The sequence below is a fragment of the Phaenicophaeus curvirostris genome, chromosome 6, assembly GCF_032191515.1.
Source record: "Phaenicophaeus curvirostris isolate KB17595 chromosome 6, BPBGC_Pcur_1.0, whole genome shotgun sequence".
NCBI lineage: Eukaryota > Metazoa > Chordata > Aves > Cuculiformes > Cuculidae > Phaenicophaeus > Phaenicophaeus curvirostris.
The window spans coordinates 9,533,405-9,551,811 of NC_091397.1; the positions used below are offsets into that span (position 1 = coordinate 9,533,405).

Below are 18,407 nucleotides of genomic sequence, written 5' to 3' on the forward strand. Positions count from 1 at the left end.
GCAAGGATTTATTCAGCCAGTACTAGGATAATGTCTAAGGTGATAAATGAGGAATTAAGCAGCAACCTGATAACATCAGCATTATTAAATACTATTTGCAATGACAAAGTGTCAACTGTCCTTGATTAACATTCAAGAATAGTGATGGAATTGCTAGTGTACTGTGGACAATTTTCTCCACTACACTCTTCCACATTACAGAAATGTAGCCAGTAATGAAATTAGTGGAATTTATACTGGCAGACATCTACACAAACTTTATGTGCATTGGCACACTGTCTGCATCACTGTCACTGCCACGCACGAGGCCATACATAAGCTACCCTCAATGAAGTTATCTCAAATACTCATGCTAAATACCCAAGTATTTGCCAGACTTCCTGGGAGGTATTTACAGCCCATACTCCCAGGACAGTTTTCTTAGTACGGGCCATTATCTACTTCTCATACAAAGGATACAAACTGTTGACCAAAGGCTATTGTGTCATGAGATAAATGATTTAATGAGATAAATGACTTCCTGGAATTCTCAGGATAAATGCATTGGGAGATAAAACAATACATAATGAACTCAGGTGGCCTTTAGACTAAGTCTAAGCTTCCATAAGCAGAAGAAACTGGAATTTCCTACACTGTTTATTGAATATATATTGGTAGTTCCCAATCAGTCTACCTTTACTATTAAGGAAACAGCAGATCAATGGGATCTGGAATTTTAAATCCCATTTCTTTACAAAGCTTTATTGTAAAATGAGGAACAGTCACACTACCACATGTTGAGTATATATAGGCAAGGAATCTTCTTTTGACTGGTTTCTCCTGCAAGAGGCTGGCAAGGTAACTAGTGAACACATTGAACTACATGAACAAAAACCTTACACATCTTTTTCCAATTTACTTTTCCAAACTGTTTTTCCCCTTTGCTTTGTTTTGTTTACAAAGCTTTTATTCATAAATAGTTATCAAAACATGAGCACCCACTTCTGCATTTTTGCCAATTCACACTGTAAATGTTCTGCCCTCTGAATGCCCAGGCCTTTTGATTTTGTCATGTTATCTGAGACTCAGACGAGAAAGATCTGCCCACCTGCAGGCTTTGGATCATCACAGCCAAAATATTCTATGTCATTTTGGCATTCAAGTCAAAATCCAGGTGCATTGATACCTAATAAATACTTCACTATTATACTTTAGAGTTTGTATGCCATCCTGGCAAAATATATTACATTGCAATTGTAATGTAATGAAGGAACAAACAGATTCCTTCCATGTGAAGCTCTGACTTCTAATTATAAACCATATCTATGTGGGAGATCAACAAATAGACTTCTCTGCTTTCTCTTCTTTCCTTCTTCCAGTTCCTTCATCCATGTAATTTTTTCTTCCTGTAATGTCTTCTTTTCCCATCTTTCTCAAATGCTTTCAACACAAGAATATACCATAAAAAAATCAAAATCCTTGAAAATACATGATCAGTAAGGTGCAATCAGAAGTAATTGAGACACAGAATAGGAAAAACAGATGACTATAGTCAATGTGTATCTGACAAACATTGATATTAAACATGTATAATTTGTCTGAGATTTCAGAAGGTCTTTTTTCACCCTAATCTAAAAGTTAAACATCCCCAGCACTGGGAAGGAGCTTTTTATTGGACAGGAGGAGTATCAAAGGAGAAGGCCCTTGTGAATGGAGAAAAAGGACAAAGGGAAGTGATTAACAGGTCACCATAAGGATGAATATAAGGACAGTTTCTGCTCACACTGGATATAATATAAAATAAGAATGCACAGAGAGGCAGAAAAGTTTAGCAATAATTAAAATAAGGGAAAGGATGGAGTCGTATTAAGCTTGCCAATAACTTTGCAAGTGTTCTAAACAAACTACAAAAACATATGGGAAAATTGTTGGCCTCCTTATTGCAGTCTGCAGAAACGTAGGTTAAAGAGACTTTTACAACAGGAAGAAATAATAAAAAAAATTTCTATGCTACAGAATTTTGCCAGAAAGATCTTCCTGATGAGTAAGAACAGTTTTATCCACTTAGTCCCTCCTGACAGCTTATGTTTCGGCACTCAGCAACTCTTAAAGAGAATCATAACAGTAGTAAAAACATATGCACATCCTAGTATTTACATATATCTTCATCTTCACTTAAGCTTCTCAACGGGTATGAGAAAAATAGTCTACCAAATGTCCTTGGTATACAAAAGCAAATTACAAGACAACATTGCCTTCATTGGTGCAGTGTCCAGTCTTTTAATCATAAAAAGTTTTATGAGCCTTACAAACAAAAAGTTACGACATATCTGAAAATATATCGCAATACATAATACTTCCTCTTAGAATTACTAATTTAAAAATGGTTTGAGAATCTGAGGTTTCATTGAGAGGTTTTGAGTATAGAAAGACATACACAATATTTGAATCATAAAATTATTTGGGAAGCCTACAAACTTTGGTTGGGTCATCTCCAGAGACATAATACTTAATAAACTGCCACAGCCTACCATTGAAAGCTCCTAGCAAAGACTATGAAAGCAATATACCTCAGACACTGACCTCCCTAACTCATTCTCATTGCAGGTAACCTGTCGTAGGGTCAAATCTGGAAGTGACTCTTACCTACACGCCAACGTTTATGTTAAATGAACAGGCTCGCTTGCAGGCTGGAAGTTAAGCACATGCTCAAGCATTTTCTCAGATAGGGTCCTGAGTGCCAATGCACTCATTACATAGAAGATGTCAGTTTTAAGCAAATTAAAAGCACTGGTCAGGCCTTAAATAAAAAAAGAGCTTTAGCATAATCAAATCTGACCACTAGCTCTTCCACAATTCAAATATGTTTACAGACTTGATTTGAACCACTTTGTTTTCTGCACAAATGGTAATAAGCTTGGTCACTGATTATGTTTTAGTCATCGGTTCAGGATGAACAACATAATGGGGTAAAAGTAAGAGACTTGCTAGGAAAACGTCTAAGGTTCAATTCTTTCACTTCGAGTTTCTCTGCAGCTGTTTTGTTCTAGTACAGATCACCACTTTAAATCCTCTTGCAATTCGCTGAATATAAGCAAATAAACTAGAAGCCAAACCTTTTCCTCTAGCACTAGGTTTAAGGAGAGTATTATATCACTTTTCCTAAAGACCTATTTAAATGCAAAAATTCTTAATTTCTGTACTTGAAAGCCATGTCACAGTAATAATAACCTTAACAATAATGTCCTCATTCCCTAGTAGCTGGAAAGAAAGACCACCTTCTAGAGACCAGTAAGCAAGAACGATATTAACTCGACCAACAAGAAAATTCTATTACTGGAAATACTAAGAATACAAATGTGAAAATAAGCAATAAGTAAAATTTCCAGGTAAATACTTTTGGAAGAAAAGCACACTGTCAGTGTCAAGCAAAAAAGAATGGGTAGTCTTTAATTTTGAAAACCAGATTTTTTTTGTATTACTACAAGCATTTTTGGGGAACTCATCACCTTACACCTGCTCTAGCACTAGCCTCAAACAATATAGAAGTCATCTTCAGATTTCAAGCTGCTATTTTAAAAAAAAATCCAAACATAAAAAAGCTTTTGATGATACCAGAGAAAACCAAATTTGCATGTGGAGCAGAACTAGTAAAAACTGGAGTAAATCAAAATACATATTTCTAAGGGAGTTAGGAGGTATTACCAAAGTAATGAACAGAACATTGTCACCACCAGAAGATTATCATTTACAGTAAAGAATGCACTGTCTGCAGAGGACAATGCTCTTAAATGAGGCTGTCTCAGACTTCCTATTAGAAGACCCTCTTTCCAGGAGTTCACAGCTTCCTCAAACTATAATGATGTGGGCTGAAATTTTTGAAAATAGCTCTGACTAAGGCTGAAGTTTTTGGCAAAGGTTGACCTAAAACAATTCTGCTCTTCCTCAGGGGTGAGAAGATGAATACATTGTTTCCCCCACTCCCTCCCTTGTTTTTTTAAATAAAAAACACCTTTTACAGCTGCTTGGTGGAGACACTACAGCTCTCTCCATGACTCAGATCAGGGTTTGGAAATATGGCATAGCAGTTGCCATAGCATCAATAATGTGTTGTTCTTGTGAAAATGTCCACAAATGCAGCCAAGTTATGAGCTTTGAAAAATCTGCCCATGCAGACTGAGTAGAAATTTTGGCAGTATAGCAGACAATAAGAACCATGTTCCACTCACTTAACCTCTTGGGCCTGTTGGGCAGTGCATGTCTTGTCCTCTCGAATTTCAGGTCCATCTCCAGCAGAGCTTTCCAAATCTTTCTGCCTGTGCGCAGGCACCAGCCCCACTACCTAGGAGTGAAAGCAGTAAATTTTCTCCCTCCTGTGCTTTTTATTGCCTCTGTCTGTTATCCTTCCTCTCAGAAAGGAATATTGCAAATTATCACAGTGAAATCAGGATCAGGCAGAAAAGTTTGGGGAATAAAGCAGCTCAATTATAAAGTGCACAGCAGAAGCTGGGCCACATAATGAACAACAAATAGCGGCTGACTGTCCAATATGTCCAAGGATTTTAGTCTTGCCACTGTCTAAGACAATCAATATGTTTCTAAGTGCAACTTTACAACCACCTTTCCAAGAATTTCATTTAAATTGGAGGGTGAAGAAAAGCAACTCAATGCTCAGGAATCCCTCCATAACTTTACTTCAGAACCTCACTAGTTTTCAACTCTTAGATGTTTATCAACATGAAACCATTTCATTCAGAATATCAAGAGGCCAACAGTCTGGGACTACCATGTCTATGCAGATGAGATTGCCATCTTTAAGATCCTCTCTCAATTACAGCAGGAGCTAAAAATAGGCAGTACACAAGGAAAGGCTAAAACATGGACTTATGGTTAAAAAATGTTGTCCTCAAGTACTGGAGTCTGCTCAGTTTCACCATAGCCCATATGATGCTGAAAAGATCACCCTGAACTTTTCCTTCCTGACTGTCTGGCTCTTACTTTCTGAAAATCGAGATTTTCTGAGATCACAGAATCTGATTAATAAGAGGGCTGAGAGTTCAGAACTGCAGGAGGAGTCAGCTACGCATCTGTTTTCACTACAAGAAGCGCAAAGTATTCTGTAATGTATCAGGTGTAAGGCGTCTCAAATTGCATCGGTAAAATTAGTGATCTCTCTTACCTTGCATTTCATCATCTTTTCTGTCTCTTTGTGTTAAATAGTGAAAATACGTTAAACAGTGATTAATCAAAGGACTAATAAACTACCCTCTTATGGCAGCACTATAGAAAGGTACTTGAGGAAGTCGATAATCAGACATTCAATGCTGGACAGAATGGTGTGCAGCAAATAACTCAGTGGTATACACTGAGCAATTCAGATAAAAAGAAACATTTCATAAAGCTCCTATTCAGCAGTGTCTATTGTATACGTTAAAGGCGTAGACGTCTCAGAGAAAAATGTAGCTTTGCAATCATGTAATTTAATATCCCTGTCAGGATGTGGATGAACAATCAGAAAAATTGCCAGAATTAAGATTGCCTATGTATTTTCTGTTTTCTCTACACTTGACTTTACAACCTAAACACTCTTGTAACAAAACGTATGATATACTGGCTTACCAAAAAACCATTTTTCCACTATTGAATATTTTCATGTCAGGCATTTGTAAACACCTTTTTTTATTGGAAGTCCTACTAATATTAAAAAAAGTCACTGAACTTTATATTTAAAACGAATAATTCATTATACATTTCTAGTAACATGAAATATTGAGCCTGCCTTTTAAAAATATAAGAAAATATGATCATTTATCACTTAAGGGTATAAGACCACATTCAGCAACCCATTTGCCCATTTGAGAGGGTATGGGGGTAGAGGCCAGGAATCTGAAACTATCCACTTTAAAATGTCTCCCTTTTTTAACTTGAATCAACTAAGGAAATGGTTTGCCATTAAATTATGGCTCTCCCACACACCATTTAAATACACACTTGACTCCCATTGAAATGGTCAGTTCAACTTAAATTAGATTGAACTGCGCATAAACAAAAGGCTACTGGAGAGCACAAAACTCCCATAGCACCCTCTGCTGATAAAGAGGGAATGGGATTAACATTCATACAGAGCAACTCCACAGAACAGGCAAAGTAACAGAGAAAAGTGAAAATGGGTTTTCATTGCAGTTCAGAATTTAAGCTGCTGCTTTATAAAGGGACCCTTTCAAGACATTTACACTCAAAGGCCCAATCCTGTAGTCCTTACTCTGGCAAAATTCCAGCTGAAGTCAATGGGAATATTGCCTGTGTAAGGACTATTCAAAATTAGTCAAACTGTCTGAATATCATTCAATCAGCTCTAATCACTGCATTGAGAATAAAGGCCGTAATTTTGGCATTTTTTGTCACTTTAAATTCTTCAACAAATACTTGCATTATTCTCTGTAAATCATCTTGCCAAGCAGTATTTGTCAAATAATTGGACAATTTTTTTCCATCAACCATTGAATAAATTATGAATAACAAGCACTGATTTAATCATGTGACTCCCATCAGTCAGTTCTTAAGTTTCCTATGAAGGGCTTAACTGGGGGGTTTATTGGTGGTTTAAACATCAGAGAAAAGCTCATTCAACCAGAACTACTCAGCTATCTTTCTGCCAGTATTGACAGTGTAAAGGCCAAACCTAAATTGTGATATATGTTTTTAATTGTATGGACTACCATAAGCATTAGCTTTTTTTGGTTGTTTTTTTTTTTGACAGAATATTTGATTTTACTCATTCTTCCAAATACATTTCCAATTTTTTTTTTTTAGGAAAAAATACCCAAAGCACTACTTTGGAAATATGATGTATGTAAAGAGATTCAATAACATTTGTTAGATTAACAGTTATACTTCAAAAAAATATTTATTTTCTTTCAGGTACATAAGCCTCACACAGGCACAATAGCTACAACACTACCACAACAGCTTTTGTGTCTCCTATACCACAAATCTTTTATGGGTTCTTCCATCCTTGAGATAAATTATAATTAGAAATTTCAGGATCATTAGGAAATTTTAAAGGGAGGATGAAGATGCAGATTTGCTATCTTTTAATTCTCTTTTAATAAAAATTTAAATAGAGATTAAAGAAACATTTAAATAAGCATTTAATAGGTATCTAAAAATTCTATTAAAAATCAATAAGGAGAAAAATTACTTTAAAATTAGAAATACCAGGGCATCAGAGTGCACCAATAATCCAGTGACCAGTCTCTAAAATAGTAAGTAAATTCTGGTTTAGAAGAAGAAACAATCCCTTAAGAAGTTCTATTATTGTGCAATACAGTTCCAAACAAAAAATCTTGGTTTTATCTATATTTGTGTAGCAGCCATAGTCACTGTTACTGGAAACAAATCATTTTGGATGCTAATGATCTCATCCGAAATTGTTCTCCAGTAACAGCTCTCCCCCCATAATGGCTTATAGTGTGTCACACTGGATACGCACACGAGACAATGATAGACACAAATGATGCAAAGCAAATGCATAGTCAGAGCCTAAGGAATCCCTCTCCTCCTCTCTGAGATGAGCACATTGACTCCTTGATTGACTTTCCACACAGGTCAAAACAAACAAAAAAAATAAAAATCAGGCAAAGAGGCAAAGGAAAATGAGAAGAAGTTTGTAATGAGAATTTATAAAGCAATGGTGATCAGTAAAACAGACTGAAATCTTACAGGGTGCAAATGAATTCTAGAAAGAATTCCTACTCTATGCAGTAGCTTGCCCTACAGAAGCAATGTGGATTCCCTCTCTCTTCCATGTGGATATATCTATGTGCATGTTTTCTTTTATTTTTGTACCTTATTAATTCTCATTAACTTTGTATTTCCCTCTCATTAATTCACCTTTCACTTCAGGTAGTATCAGGAAGTGCAATTAGCTGCATCAAGCACATCTTCATTATTCAAATTATTTAGCTGGTAACCATGTTTATAATTAAGTGGTTTAACACCCCTCCATTACATCAGTTACACAGTTGCTTATAGCCTTGCCAAATTTCAATTGTTTTCTATGCCAGGTTTATCTCTCAGAAAGAAGATTTTCTGGAAAATGTCTGTAAAAACTGTTTTGTCTGCATACAAAAACTTGTGGCTTTCACTGATATTCTTGATTGTAGAAAAGAGATAAACTTTGGGCCTGTCCTTCTCCACATGCTCAAGGGAGTCTTGTCAGAGTTGGCAGATTCAAAACCTCTGTCTACCACTGACAGGTTCCATCCTCCCAGCACTCTGGAAAATAAAACCACATCGACCATACTTTCACCCCAGCAGCTGACTGTTTTCTATCCTTGTTTACAGGACTTTTTCTACAGCCAGTGACTACCAGTGTAAGAAGTGCAGGGTCTGAGATCAGAAAAGCCCTGGATTTCAGTCTTACACTGCAGCCTACGATCTGTGGGTGCATATCTGGGTGATACCAGCCCCGGCAGTTTAACAACACAGACAAGTCTGCCTTAAGCTCAGTGTGGCCCAATCCCTTAAGTATTAACTCAGTTTTCCAGAAAGATTTCACAGCTCCCGCTACGTTGTGTGTTGCAGAGACCTAGTGGCAGGAGGTGAGCTCCTGAACTTAAAGATAATTTGGGCATGATGGCAGACAAACAGGTACATCTCAACAGCAGTAGGAGCATTTGAGCTGCCTCCTGCGTTCTCTCTGCTCCACTTTTCGCTCTCTGGTGCCTAGGCAGAATAGTTGAAAAAACCTCCCTGATTCCAATGGATTATTGAATAGGAACTGGGAGAAGGAAGGAGAAAGGGCTAGACTGGAGCAGGCTGAGATACGATGTGAAAAATTTTCATTCTACAGCGAAAAATAAGAAGCAACTTTGCATCAACTGTAAAAACTGATCCTAAACAACACTCAGAACAAAGCATACCCCTAAAGACACAAGTAGTGTCAATTCTGGCACTTCCTAACCTACGCAGCCTTCCTTTTGCAATTACGTTGGTCTTTTACTGTAGGTCTCTGTTATAATTGCCCTGGGTTTTCATATTAAAAAAAAAGCATTGGGGTAGATTCTCTGCTGGTGTAAATTGGCACTGTGCCATTTAGTGGAACCATGCCAATTCTCATCAGCTGCAAATCTGGATCATTCTTGCTAATTTACTTGTAAAGAAGCTCCCCACATGCCTCTAATCATTTCTATTTTCCCCCTTGACCCTTCCTGTGTTTGAGTTTGTGTTTTTTATCTTAGAGATGTAGTGACAAAATGCTTTATTTTGCTTCATCAGCAAATCGGGATGTCGTTAGTCACCACTTCCAACCTCTCCTCCAAACATAGATTCACAACAGAGTGCAGCACAAAAAGCTCTGCAACAGTGCTGTCCCAGGCTGGTGTATCTCTGTGTTTCAGCATCCTACAGGAGGGGAAGCACGTAGTGCAGCTGGCGCAGTGTCTCAGGTAATGAGTTCTGCTTATTGTGCTGCATCATAACAAGAGGCGACACGTGCTTTGTCTCAATGGTAATTCAAACACATCCATAATGACACTTGAACATTCTACTGACTGATTTATTTTTCTGATGAAATCTTTTGCTTTCCATCACCAATCTACTTTTTCGCCATATTTTAATATTCCTGTCATCTTAATCATCAAGTTCTTTTTTTATGATTAGCTGCATTGCTTATTACTATCTAAAAACCTTGTCTAATACTTTTTGTGCAACTCACATAAAACTATGTATGTACTTTTATTGCCAACCTTCTCATTAAGCTGTTGACATTGCTGGAGCAGCAAGTTATACTGTCACAACCGTCACAGTTGTTTCTCCTTAGAAATGTACTCCAAACAGGTTTTTTTATAGTTTTGGTTTGGCTTTATTTATCTTTAATGATTTTATCAATTAAGCTTCCTGACACCAAAAAAACGTTCACTGTACTCTTTTCTGGAATCGTTCTCAGAACAATTTCCCCCAAAACAGTTTTGTATGGAGCTGGTTACCTTCAGTTTTTCTCTATTGTATCAGATTTTACTGATTAATTACCTTAGTTTTAATAGGAATTCAGTTAGCAATTTTTTACCTCATTCAGATTCCTTGGATGAATGCCATATGTTCTAACTTTCACTGTCATTTAATTCCATGTGTTGCCACAAACCCTGTACATACATCCCTACTCTGGGCAGCACTTGTTTGTAAATAGCCAGCGCAAGGGCGAGTATTTCCTTATGATCTGTTCTGTTGGAATTCTAGGCAACCAAAATGCTTTGTTTCTACATGAGCTCCTTCTCCTTCCAATTTGTTCCCTTTGTGCCCTGGTGGCTCCTCATGCATTTCCAGCACATCATTACTATGGCTCTAATAATTCTTTAGATCTCCTCTAACTTATTTGAGATTAATTACTCTTGTACTATATGGATGTGGCTTGAAATAATAATAAAAATCTATTATTTAAAACACACACCAAAAGTTGTGTTCCTAGTTTCAGATGTGTTACAAACCTTAGTTTTATAAGGTGTTTAGTTCATATTGTGTTGTCTATCACATTTTGACATGAGATTCAATGGCATGGTGTCATCTACCCCTACTCACATTCTCCTTAAATTCTCATTGGAGAAGAAAACTGTCTTTGCTTTGTGCTCTTTACAGTTATACTTGCCCTGTGCGGGGTAGTATTTAGCCCAGATAATCTCACATGGTCCCATTTACTCTCCATTTCTCTTGCTCAAAAAAACCCACATGGGAATTATAGAATCAACCTCTCACTTCCACATCCCAATCTGTCTTTCCTATGCAGTACACAGAAATTAATTATTGTACCTTATTGATTTTTTTCATGAGCACCATATTTCACAAGTGATAAATTATGCCTATATTGTCCTGATGACAGACATTACGTCCTATCCAGAGTTTCCTTTAAGCTCCTTATATCAGTATTTGCAAGTTTTATTATTTTATGGATGTGTTCCTTTTTAAAGGTGTATTTCACCTTTGCTGCACCACAGCTGCAGTTGCTTACTGCATCTGCTATTCTTGGGTCTATTTTGCAAAGATGAAAGGTCTGAATAGCACAAACCAAATGAGACATTTGCATCTAAAAATATCAAAGTGAGAAAAGCAAAATTATGGAAAAACAGTCTTTGTCGCGAAGAATGGGGTTTTTGATGGATACACTTTTGTTCTATCAGAAAGTGTATGGCACTAAGCACAAATAAATATTTTTGCTTTGTATAAGTTGTTGATGAAAGAAAGAACAGAACAAGAAAATGTTCAGGTACTTTAACTTTTTAACATTGAAGATTTATGTAATGCTCAAGATGGGAATAAAAAAATGAAAATATTCCAGGCCTAGGCAAATGTCTCAAGAGTGGTCTGACAAATCCAGTCTATTCAGATTAGCAACAAAAATTGAGGGATGACTTGATGACATTGTTAATGTATCTCTTCAAGGAGAAAATACCAGTTAATAAAGAGCTTTTCAGCCTAGATGAGAAAAGCTTAAAAAGAGCAAATGGCTAGAAGCTGATGCCAGAAAAATTCAAATAAGATGTAATAGAGCAACAGTCATGATGATTAACCACTTGAACAAACAACCTCCCCCAAGTTATGAAATTTTTAGTTGAAAACTGAATGACTTACTGAAAGACACGGTTTAAACAAATGCTTTAAGTTCCAATCTTTACTAACTGCATGAAATTCTTTCCACCATCTCAGAAGGTCAGATTGGATGATTAAATTATGCCCTTTAAACCTGAAAGTTTTAACACAAGGCAAGATATAACTTTCAGAATCACACAACCACTCAGAATAATTGCTTGTTTGTTATAATTGTCTTTTTTTGCTTTCTCTTAGAAGAGTATTTTGGTGAAATAGTCTTCTAACCCTCTGTGTTGTTACACAAAAGGTTAATTTCCCTACAGACAGACCAGGTAAAAAGCAGGTGAAAGTTACTTTTAAAAAACCACCCCTGTTTCAAACAGCATTTAACATAAAAAGAGAGAGAGAAAGAGACACAAATGCCAGCCCTGGAAGTATTGAAAGCAGGTTCTGAAAACCTCTGTGATGACAGTTAGAAGAAAGCAGCTTTTATGTGCTACCCAGCCGCCTCTGCAGTGTCTTTTAAATGCAACTGTTTACCTAGAAAATATAAGCAAGGGCCAGAATCTGGACTAGAAGAGGCACCTTTTGATTGCAGACACTGAGCTGAATCCTTAACTAATAAATTGCTCCACACCTTTGTCTGAAACAAGAAAAGCAGAGGTCTGCATTTTCTCACAAGAATGCACAAGCCCCCTCAAAAGCAATACGGTTTTCTTCATCTAAGTCTCAGTATTTGTTGACTTAAAGAGTTTGTATGAATGACAATGCACATCACTGGTTTGTTACTTCTATCATCTGTGCTACTGAGTGTACCTTGACTCAGATCAAAGTTGAAAGCTTCTTAAAAGATACACAAACCACAATGTGACAAATAGCATGCTTTGTTTGACACAGCAAACAAGAAATTACTTTCATCAACCCAGGAAAAGAATCCTGTGTTTTCAGTGCTAATTCTGAAGACCGCAGTGATGGAACCAGAGCTTTACTTCATCCTCAAGGAATGAGGACCTCTCCAAAGACAAACAGAGAGGAAGAAATTAGTGCATTAAATGCTGACAATGGTATGAATTCGAGGCTTGTACTCTACAGTACACATTTGGAGAAAATACACTCTTTATATAATTAAACGGATTTCCTACAATGTGGAAAATATCATCTTTAAGCAAATATTCATCTAACCGGAAATTACTGATCGGAACATACACAACACTTCACAGGCACATCCAAAACTAAATATTCATACATCTACAGCTTTACACAACCCAGTGCCATACACAGTTAATAAACAGGCATAAAAATGTTGCAAACCAGATGGTTTGGGTTTGTTCTTTCTAAAGTAATATTACCTAAGTAATTTCCAATGCATTCTTATAAAATATTTGCAAGTTTTTACAAACGTAAAGCCCTTCAGATCTGTAAATCCTAGTGTGTGCAATTGCAAAAAAAAAACTTTACTATGACATACACTCAATAAAAATCAGTGGTCATGCAGGAAATCACATTTGGGTTGGAACCTAATTCTTACAAAAATGTATGCATATAGATTTCCCTTTAAATTAAGCTTTTCCTCCCTAAGAAGGAAATAATATTTAATTAACAGAACAAATTTTGAATTCAACTATAAACCAGTGACAGCCTTTTCACCAAGCTGAAAGGGCTTTGAAGGGACCTAATATCTCTGCTACCCTCACAGCTAAAACTACGCAGCTTTCCTACTGAATTGGAAGCAATTGCCTGCAAGTTAGCAGAACCAGACAGAAAACAGAAACAGTAAACAAATAGCACCACAAAGAAAAATACATAGTGTGTGTATCAACAAATATATATCTAATATGTATGTGAACAAAGAGTAAACAAGGTAAACCATTTTCAAACATCTGAGAGGAAAGCGTAGACACTGTGTTTTTATGATTAAGGATGTCTGACTCAGTTCTCTTAAAAAAAAATTTATCTGGACAACTACAAAGCTCTGCGACAGTGTTCATTGCTGAGTCAAAGGCAAGGCTTGTGTGCAGATGTGCCCAAATCTGCCCTCCTCAGCTAGCAGAAGTATCTTGAGCTGGAATTCCTCGCTAAGGTATTCAGACTCAGATCTTATCATTTATGACAGCAGTTCCTTTGATTCTTAAAAGAGTTATTGGCTGGTACACTTTCAGCAGTCCTTATCTCCAGTGAAAAAAGAAAATCTGCATCTTAACACATGCAAAGTTCATTACCCATCACCCATCTATTCACTGTCCACTCCCTACAGCTTGGTTTGAAGACAATGCAGCCTAACATCACTGTAACAATACTACAAAACAACCCTTCCAAGGATAAGGTTGCAAAAGGTTCATCTTACAGAAGCTGTAGCACTCACCGTTTTTGCTGTTTACAACACAGGCTTTACTTCTGTCAATATACATTTTTATAATATGTTGTTTTAAAACAACCATTCAAATGTTGATCAATTTGAAGTAACATCCACAGAAGTACTACATTGCTTTCAAATATGTTAATATTTTTATTACACTCCTCTAACATGCCAAGGAATAAAAACATATCGTAGATGGTATTATGGCATGAAGACCCAGTTACAGTCAAGCTCAGTACAGCTGCCATAAAAGAAACTTTACTTCAAACCTTTGCCCTAGCATTGCTGTTTCAGTGTCAAATTTATTCAACCTACATCATTTTATCATCTCTTCCTGAAACATTACTCTCCTGCTGTTGATGGCCACCTGCCTCTGCTGATTAGCACTATCATGCTTGGTTACAGCTCTACAAGAAAAAGAGGATTTGCTTTTCTGCTAGTGCATTTTACTCTAGAAGGCCAGAGGCTGTTGAATTTGTGTCTTAATCCTTAAAAAAAAACTTTAAAACTTACTGCACTGAAGGTGTACCTCAGATGAGCAACTTGATCCAGAGGAAGGTGTCCCTGTCCATGGCAGGGAGGTTGGAACTGGATGATCTTGAAGGTCTCTACCAATCCAAACCATTCCGATTCCATGAGTGCTGCTAACCTAGGGCTAAAACTCCCATTTTTCCTAAATGTTCTTGAAAAGAATTTTGTAAAACTCAACCATTCTAGACAGATACATGATTTCAGCACTATTTAAACACACAATTACAGTTTCAAAACTAGGCATGTAGATAAAAACAGTTATATTGTTAGTCCCTCACTAGTCACCTTCAAAACAGGCAGTGTGTTCATTATGTCTTCAGACTGTTTAAGGCAACTTTTTGCATTTGAAGTGAAGGCTCTTGGTAAAAGGTGGCACTTAATAAGAAATGACAGTTACTGAGCCCTGTTACTCTCCAGAGGACTGCAGTATGAATTTTAATTTCATCTTGACCATGTATCAGCTAAGGACAATACAGAAATTTTAGTTCAGAAGCAGTAGGAAGTACAGTAAAGGTGAAAACCAAACCAAAAGACAACACTAATCTTCTATACGTTTCAAATAGGACCAAGCACCTTTGGGCTGAAAGCTTATTTTAAAGAAAAACCTTAATTAAGAATACATGTGTATAGGATCACTTTAATGAGGTATGACAGAAATAGAAGGCAAACATTGTTTTAAAAGAAGCTTATTAGCATTTTAAGAAACTCAGTTAAGTATTCCTAAATAAAAAAAATAAAACAGAAGTAATGCAACTCTGAAAAAATACAGGAGTGCTGGACCAAGATAAAGCATAAAGTGAAACCAAAACAGGTAATAGAGAGGTATTTTTCACAATATTTGTATTCAAATTGATACATACTAATGATTTTTCTACACATCAATGAATTTATTTTTGCAAATATTATGATATTTTGACTTCTCTTTACATTTTAGACAGCAGAAAAAATAAAATTTTCTACTGTATTTCCTAATTAAAATGTATTGTTAAAAATCTTTAGACGTTTATTGTGGTAAATATCCTTTTATGGTATTACTGAGTCAGGTTTTGTGTCAAGCTAACTTGCAAGTTCACCTTAAAAAAAAAAGGTTATTTTATCTTTTTACTCCTGTCTTTAGAAATGATCAGTGATTTAATGTCATTTTAAAGATAGCCACTTCAGTTGCTTTTTACATCTTCCCCTACAGTACACAGAGGTATTCTCATTTGCAGATTTGACTTTGAAGTAATTACTTATAATTACAGAGAAGACGTGCATCCAGTGGCTTAATCACTCCATTTATAAGCCGCTCGAAGGATTACTCACAGGACAGCCTCACTGCATTTCCTTGGAAAATGTCATTTCCACAAGAAAACGAATCTCTCAAATCAGTAGCAGCTGAGAAGGACTGCGGCAACTGTTTAAACCTCAAAGATTAAAGAAATTGCACACCTGGACTTGAGGCAGCATCTGTACCTGTGCTCCACTTCACAGATCCAGGGCCATCAAGTGAGAACAACCAGGAAAATGGCCAGAGGAAACCTACACTTCAGCTAGGAGCTAAGAGTACTTTTGCATGGTTCTGGACCTTTAAGAAAGACATTAGTCGTTATTAAAAATGAGGGCGCTGTCTTTTTGGCTCAGGAAGGCATGGTCTGAAGCCTGGGAAGTCCCTGAAGTAGCTGCCACTGTGCAGTAATCCTGGTCTTACAGTATCCTCCTGGGCTATCTGGTTTTTGCCATCGTCAAAGACGGGACACTAGGTGACAAGGATCTTTGGTTTCATCCATATGGACACTGCTCATCTGTTCTCTTTGTATAGAAATTACTTTGTAGTAATTTTGACTCTATAACAGAGTTGCCAAGACCACAGATCACCCAAAATGGCAATGATGTACCTTCCCTTAAAATTCAAAGCGACCAGTGTTTAACTTCAAATGAGCCACCCTAACTTTGCTAAATGCAGGGAGAAATGTAAACACCTAGCTATGCTTAGGAAGAAGTGCAGTCATGAATACTGAAATTATTACCTTAAAGGTGTTAGAATCCCAGAATCATTTAGGTTGTAGAAGACCTTTAAGATCATCAAGTCCAATTGTAAGCCTAACACTGCCAGCTCTACCACTGTACCTGTCCCAAAGTGCCACATCTACGTGTCTTTTAAGTATCTCCACAGATGGTGACTCAACCACCTCCCTGGGACACCTTCTCCAGTGCTTGACAACACTTTTAGTGAAAGAATTTTTATCTAATAGCAACTCTAAACATCCCCTGGCACAACTTGAGGATGTTTCCTCTTGTCCTATCACTTGTTACTTGGGAGAAGAAACCAATACCCACCTCACTACAAGCTCCCTTCAGGTAGTTTTAAAGAGCAATAAGATTTCCCCTCAGCCTCCTTTTCTCCAGACTAAAACCTCAGTTCCCTCTGCTGCTCCTCATAAGTCTTGTTCTGGAGAGCTCATTCATCAGCTTTCTCACACTTCTCTGGACACAGTCCAGCAGCTCAATGTCCTTCTTGTATTGAGAGGCCCAAAAATGAACACAAGACTCAGGGTCCAGTCTCACCACTGCCAAGTACAGGGGGGAAATCACTTCCCTAATCCTGCTGGCCACTGTTTCTGATACAAAAATGCCTCTTATATAGAACTACCCATGGCTGAACTGATGCCCAGCAGGTCACAGATCAACAGCCAACTGATGCTAATGCAGCACAAACTGTGATTCCGTGTTCATCACTAACCACGGAGGCTGCTGGAGCAATTGGCTGAAGACTGTCTATCCCTGCCACCATCAGCAGGAGATTCTGAGACACTGGAGAGCTGTGCTGCTGAAGGAAGCCTTTCCGTATATGATCCTGCCTTTCATCACCTATCAGGTTAAAAACAGCTCTGAAGTTAAAAATATGCATTAAAAAATGAAAAATGCAGAGTGAAAAATAGATTTCAAGTCAAAGTGCACATGAAAGGTTACTATTACTGCTCACTGCCAGCCCCCATCGCAACACAGACACAGGAGCTAAGTTCTTGCCTGTGTCTGTAGAGCCATATGACTCTTGCAAAACCAGCTAAAGATTATCAATGTAACGTCATGATTTTAATGAGGTAAGATTTCACATCTTTTAAAATAAAGCAGAAGGGTGTGGAGAAATGGAGGGATGGATAGATAGATAAGTCCATTACCTGTCCAAAAATAATATATTCTTGTTTATATGGAGCATTCTGGAAGGCAAGGTTAGCCTTCGGGATTGTTTTTAATTATATTGAAGTAAAAATGTGTTTGGGCGTGCCAAACTTTTATAGTCCATAATGACTTTATAGAATTTAATAATTACAGGCTCAGTAATTAAAACTTTTAAATTACTGCTGATTTATTTAATATTAATGATAAATCAAAGATTTTATTTGACTTTTTATAAGCTAAAACTAAAATGTGTCAGAAACGTCAATCTTAAATTTCAGATTATGGTAATTGCATTTTAGGCTTCAAGTATGGAAGTTGTGTGTGTATAAAAGATTCTGACAAGTCAAAAATATTGGATAAGAGAAGAATTTCTTTTAATTTCATACAATATATAATTTTTTAATAATTTCATAGAATCATAGAATAACCAGGTTGGAAGAGACCCACTGGATCATTGAGTCCAACCATTCCTATCAAACACTAAACCATGTCCCTTAGCACCTCGCCCACCCATGCCTTAAACACCTCCAGGGGAGGTGAATCAACCACCTCCCTCGGCAGCCTCTGCCAGTGCCCAATGACCCTTTCTGTCAAAAATTTTTTCCTAATGTCCAGCCTAAATCTCCCCTGGTGGAGCTTGAGGTCATTCCCTCTTGTCCTGTCCCCTGTCACTTGGGAGAAGAGGCCAGCTCCTTCCTTTTTACAGCCTCCTTTCAGGTAGTTATAGAGAGCAATGAGGTCTCCCCTCAGCCTCCTCCAGGCTAAACAACCCCAGCTCTCTCAGCTGCTCCTCATA

At 37.2% G+C, this 18,407-nt stretch overlaps 1 protein-coding gene across 1 annotated transcript in view; it reads left to right on the forward strand.

Moving 5' to 3' along the window:
• The window catches only part of RNF32 (ring finger protein 32), an 88,220-nt gene that overhangs the window by 61,383 nt on the left and 8,430 nt on the right, over positions 1-18,407 (forward strand).